Here is a 6,556-nt window from a genome sequence, read left to right on the forward strand (position 1 = left end):
GTAATTCAAAACAAGTCCTTTTTGGGTTGCCCTCATAACTAGAACTTGATTAGAAAGACATTTATAGAGAGATGATGATTTATTAGATAGTTAATAAAATAATTGGAAATTATGAAGTAATGATTTTTTAATATATTATATGATTAATCTATCAATTGGAAATAGATAGTTGATTTGTTAATTTATTATGTGATTAATAAATTAATATGAGATCAATAGTTAAACAATTGATTTGTTAATTTATAAGGTTAATAAATTAATAAGAAATCAATTAGAATTAATTGATAATTAATTAGAATTAATCTGAAGTTAATTGGAATTAATTAATGTGTAATTGGTGAATTGTAATTTTTTAATAGTTGAACAAAAGAGTTAATTCTAGAATCATCCAAGGGAGGACAGTTTTAGGAGCCTCCTTGGGGTTTCTAGAAGCCTCTTGGATGCATATAATGAAATGATTTGGATTGAGATTGAATCCATTCAAATCTTACTTGGTTCCTAAGTTACCTAAACTATAAATATGACCCCTTATGACCATAGTTTCGTTCATGCACTTCCTGTAAATCTTACGAATGAAATTTTCCTCTCTGTCTCTCTCCTCAATTGTCTTCTAGTTATAGGGTGTGCATGTGAGTCATTAGAGGCATCATATTTTTTAAGCTAGCTTTCTAAGCTCTTCAAAGGAATGATTGAAGTGATTTATTTACTACAGCAAATCAAATGTATGTAACCCTAATTTTTGTGTTTTTTATTATACTAGTTTTTCAATTAGGGTTCATGTTAGTTTTTGTTGTTCATAGTATGTTGCATTCAAAGTGTATGTCATAGATCCTTTAGGTTGCATGTGCCCTTGAGTGATAAGTGAAATTCTGCAAGCATATAGTTATTGTAACCTATAAAACCATTCACAACTAGACTACACCGCCACCGAAGAAAAACATCAGTAATGTTGGTTATTCGCCATCCCTGGTCCAATTTCTATTCTTAGAACCCTTATCAGCACTATATTTCTATATCTCTTTGTATCTCTTTCTCTTTTTGTTCTATACACAATCATCGATTGCCACCGCCATCAATGCCACTATCGATTCTCTCCACAAGTTCTATTCATTCCTTCTAGATATTCTCTCGTTTATTGATTAAAAGAATTACTTCCATATCGGTTTGTTCAGTTAATCATCTAGTATTCCTTGAGAAAAAATGCTCCCTTTATACCTATATTGTTCCAGGTACTCACAATTTTAATCCAAAATAATCATGATTCAAAGTTTTAATCATGTTGACGTTCAAATTAAGTTGATGTTTGTTATAGCCATTTCATACAGTTATAGGTGATATTGTCCAATTTGGATTTTTCCTTCCCGCACACCTTGTGCTCGACAAAATACCAAGTAGAACAACATTAATTTATTTCCATCAATGACGTTTTTTATATAATTATAGGTGATACTGTACAATTTGGATTTTAATTCTAATATTATTAGTTTGTTTCCGCTGGTAAAATATCCATGAGTTTTTTGAGAAAATTGATGCTATTTAAAGTACGGTAGCATGAACAACAAGTGACTTTATATTTTGAAGATTTAATTACACTTTTATCTCATTTAATTTACTTCATATCTTGTTACTAAAAAGATGAAATTATGGTTTAAAGTTTCAACAATCTATTCATCTCTTTGGTCTTTTTATCTCTGTTGTTGTCGCCCCTCTGTCTATAAGTCTCCATCTTAGGATCGCTTTAGGTTTTACAATTTTTTTTCTCTTTGTGCGAATTAATACTTCTTTGTGGACATTATTTTAAAATAAATTACGACAAGCATATTGTGCCATTTTTTTATGTTGTTTTAGTTTGTTTCAAAGAGGTTAACCATTTTGAAGTTAGCAACGACAATATTAAAGCTGATGAAAGTCGTAAAAAATCACAATTATAAACCGCAGTCTTGTTATTTATTTTACATTGATATTGTGTATATTGTGTTATTGATTAGTTTAGAAGTTTGTCCAAAAATTTGATTGTTCAAAGAGATTTACAAAATAAATGGAATTTCGGATTATTCGATATGATATCCGAATCTGAATCCAAAATTTTAGATACGGATTCGGATATTGAAATCCACTATCCAAAATATTCAAATATCCAATTTTGAACACCACTACTCATTATTGATTTACAAGTCCAACTTGTTTTCATAATAAACTAAGTGTGAGACTCATGTATTACATGAGTTTATTTTAAAAAAATTAAATATGAAATTTTAACAATTTGAAAAATTTGATTTTATAAGAAAAATGAGAAAACAATTTTAATTATTAAAATTAATGAGACTTTAATACATTGAATACATTAAATATATAAATTCTTTCTAATAAATACTTTATATATATTACCTTACTTATTAAATGTGGATATTTAATTTAATAAAATGAAAAACACAAGAAAATGACAAGTGGAAAATAGAAAGTTCAAAAAATTTAGAAAATGTCATGTGTCCAAATGAAAGAGAAAAGGACATGTGGCAAAAAAAAAAAAAAAAAAAAAAAAAAAAAAAAAAAAAAAAAAAAAAAAAAAAAAACCTTAATTTATTAAGGAGGATATGTTTAATTTTTTGTGGTGTCATTTTAAACTAGATTTTGATGTTGCATATGTATACGAATTACATGTTTGTGAATCAAAACTTATATTTGAAGAAAAACCATTTAGAAAATGGAGCTACTTGTTTTGACCAAAATGAAATGTGTTATGCAAAGTGCAAATAAGACTATTTTCTTCCGTTGATACTTTATTGGGAAATGATTATGATCAACCAATTTCAAGATCTTTAATTTTGAGATCAACCCAACTTATATTATGCTTAACTAATGGTAATTAAAAGTTTCATTTTGTGTAGTATGTTGTTATAAGTTGTGATAGATTGAGTTGATGAAACATAGGGCTAAAACGGTAAATTCATCATGTAGGGATCAACTACTTATTAGGAATTTAAACCATCTAGCAGTAGGAGTGGCAGTTGCTGGTGGGGAGGCATGTCATCTGAAGAACATGATGAAGCGGTTATGATTGAGGCTGCAATGTTTAGTGGATTTGGATATCTAGTACGATATGCGTGACATCGTAACATGCAGAATGGTTTAAATGGAGGTGTTGGAGTCGGGCCATACCTTAGGTTGCCCCCATGCCCTACATCTCCCTTCCTTACTACCTAGTGGTTGATAAGAGAACAACATATATTCTTTTTAAATGACTTAATATATATATATATATATATATATATATATATATATATATATATATATATATATATATATATATATATATATATATATATAAATGACTTAAGTCTAGAATTACCCTAAATTCCTAGTTCGCTTAAACTAATGCTCAGATACCAAATGTGACATCCCCTATTTTTTAGAACCAATTAAAATATTTTCTTTACGCTTTAATACATTGAGATGCAGAATTTCCAGTTAAATAAAACATTTTTGTCATAACAAAAGTTATTTCATATTATTAAAATTTCGAGTATGTCATCGTTCATATCCAAACATACATTACATCGTAAATATAAAAGGTCCTGAAACTACTTATTACATACACATCTCTTCATTTCACTTAGCATCCTAACTAGACTACAACAACGTTGGTTCCACCACTTGTAATGCATAAAATGAGTGTGTCAGGTTTGGGAAAACCTGGTGATATACGTAAGGTTTTCAAGCCCATAATAATTTAATGATAATAAATACCTAAGAGCAACTACAACCGATCCTCACAAACCCTAGTTCGATAATCATCTAGAAGAATCACCTTACCTGATTAATTGTTTGAGTATTTGTTTGACTACATAACTAGGGGAGTCATTGGCCAGTGTAAGTCATATATAAGGTCACCAATGATCAAAGATTTGATAAATATGGTATCCCATTTTACCTACGACCATAGGTTATAAATCCTTGTTAGTAATGTAATTCACTAAACCACCTAGAATAGTCAAGTGTTGTCATCTACTATGTCCGATGACCCAGACATACATGTCGGTCGTCTGATCTGAACCCACCATTACTGGTAAACCAAAAAAAGGAGGACTACACTATGCTTTGATCTCACATTCTACCCTCATTATAATACCTAATCGATATCAAGCATAAGTTGAACTAAGCAACCTTTATGCGTCTTATCTTATACTTAAGGCAGGACTTATAACTAAAGGCAATCGATTTCCAATACGGTTCCTTATCTAATAGTATTATAATATTTATACAAGTGGCACATAGCACATATAGTACATATAAACATTTAATACCGATTATAATTACTAATAATTTTAAATTAAGATTATGTTCCTTATAGTAACTACGCGCTCACCTGACAAAATGAGGTTAGGGCAACGATTCGCCTTAACACTTATCCTTTCGAAAGACTTAGATTTAAATGGTACTAAGTCTTAATATAGTTTCATATTCTTTATGACTATAATAATGATAATCTAGATTCCTCGGTAATCATAATAAATACTGAGAGTTCTATCAAATAAGGATCAGTCAGGCATGAAAATTGGGAGGCATGACCATTTCAGTGTATAGCATTTTTGAAATCCAACAACCAAGCCAACGTGACCATTCTAGGCACTTCTCCTCTAAGTAGACGAGCCACTATAACAACATGGAATCACTGATAAATCTTATTTATATATTCATAGCAATTACTATGAATATAAATATAAATTACACTAAAATAGGGTTGAGTGTAATTTCACTTACACATATTTCCTAGATAAAAGTCTTGAAATTGCACTGGTAGAGCTCCTACTTGATAGCTACTACTTTTCGGGCACTCAGGGATATCATGGCTTCGCCAGAATATAGAGAACGTAAAGGAAATAGGCTAAGGTAGAGAGAACTTTGAGAGAAATGTTGTAAGGGTGAGATATGAGTAAGATATATGGAACAGAAGCTACTTATAGGACTTTTTAAAAAGCATGGCGTGCCTGATGATGTGGCTCGATGTAGTTGCTATAATGTGTCCTAAACTGGGTGAGGCTATGTGGTTGGCTTCTAGAACACTATGATGATGTGGCTCGATGTAGTTTCTATAATGTGTCCTAAACTAGGTGAGGCTATGTGGTTGGCTTCTTGAACACTATGTGTGTTGCGTACTGCATGCGTACCGATTTTCAGATTTTCAAAAGTGTGTAACTTCTTCATACAAGCTCTGTTTTCCATGTGTGTCTATACAACTTTCGTTTAGACTCCATCTGCTAATTCTCACTTTATTTTTATTTACATAGACTTAAGCTATTATAACATGTATAAAATGCATAACACTCTCATCTGGCATCCGTTTTTTACTGTCTTTATATCGTTAGACTCCTATTAATGAGATGTTCCGTTTAGATTGTTTCGGCTAAAAATCGACCAATCTAAAATTTGATTTTTGTGTTAAAATAGTTGCACTGAAACTTCGAAAAATCAGAACTACCTCATATGAAGTCAGATTTAGGCGTTCTCTTTATGCACGCTCTCATTTTAATGAATACTTTGATTTTCGTTTAGATTAATTAGGCTAAAACTAATTTATCAAAATTTCACTTTTGACGATACATAGAGTTGTGCTGGTTTAATCACGAAACTTTGAAGAAGCATAACTTCTTTATTCTAAGTCGGATTTGAGCGTTCCTTATATCATCAAAATCCTTATTGCAATTACTTTTTCTTTTTTTAAGGTTATTCGTCATAATTATTATTCTATTTTGACGCATATTTTTATTTATTATATTATATACACAAAACATCATATAAAACACTTAAGCACATAAATACGTGTATAATTGTTAAGTTATAAACAAACTTAATGATCGATTAGATCTTTGTAACAGGTAATGCGATGAATGTAAAATCAGTAAATAACACAAGTATAGATCAAAATATGTCGAATGATTAGATTTCTCAATCCTCAGCAGAGCACGACTAAGAACTTCCGTTGTAGACGATTCTAGGGTTACAAGAACGATAAACTTGCTAAATAATTAATCTCTAATCGTCCTCTTGTTCTAAGATGCATGCAAGAACCTATATATACTAAACCCTACAAAACTCACGGATGGACAGGCCCAATCCAGAGATACATATTAGACTAACTAACGAGCCCAATAGACGCAACACAAAATACAAAACATGACCCAACAATCTCCCCCTTTGCGTCAAATTGGAGCGAGACTACTTCTTCTTCTTGCTTGGGCCAGCAGCGGGAACTTTCTTCGTTGTATCAAACAGACGTGAGATCAGCGCCAGGATAGTCTGTCTGAACCAAATGTACCATTGAATCATATCATCAAAGTACTTAACATCATCCGCTGTGTTCTGCTTGCATCGATGGATGATCCCCAAAACGTGTTCCAAACAGGCAGTGGTGTAGAGATGTTTGTCTGCCAAGGCGAAAAGACATTTCTGTCCTTCGTTCCTGGTAAACATGACCGAGTTTCTCTTTGGGTCAATCTTCCCCATCTGCATCATGTTGAGATCACTGGCAGATCCAACAGGAGATATGGTAGGTTTC

Source organism: Lactuca sativa, chromosome 8 (assembly GCF_002870075.4).
Source record: "Lactuca sativa cultivar Salinas chromosome 8, Lsat_Salinas_v11, whole genome shotgun sequence".
Classification (NCBI taxonomy): Eukaryota; Viridiplantae; Streptophyta; class Magnoliopsida; order Asterales; family Asteraceae; genus Lactuca; species Lactuca sativa.